The following is a 319-nucleotide window of genomic DNA, read 5'->3' as shown; positions in this document are numbered from 1 at the left end:
GTATAAAGTAAGCAAATCTAGAAACTAGCTCAGTAGTTATGCTTTTCACTCTCTGCAGGCAAATAGAGGTGGAGGTGGGGGTGGGGGGTGTAGAGTTTGTTGAGTGTTGTTTTTTATTTCTTTAGAAAACAAGAAGCTCTACATTTTGTTTTGCAAATGTGCTGGAAGAAAGAGGAAATAACTTCTTTTCAAAAGTAGGGGTTTTTTTTAGTTTTCCTTTAAAAATAGGCTACTTGGCATATGTTAGTTAGGGTAAACAGCCAGGATGTTGTAATGTTGTACATTGTGCTTTTTGATGTGCTCTTTCTCACATTTTTAT

Source organism: Athene cunicularia, assembly GCF_003259725.1.
Source record: "Athene cunicularia isolate RWA chromosome 27 unlocalized genomic scaffold, athCun1 chr27_part1, whole genome shotgun sequence".
Lineage (NCBI taxonomy): Eukaryota > Metazoa > Chordata > Aves > Strigiformes > Strigidae > Athene > Athene cunicularia.
Note: the sequence above shows the minus strand (reverse complement) of the source record.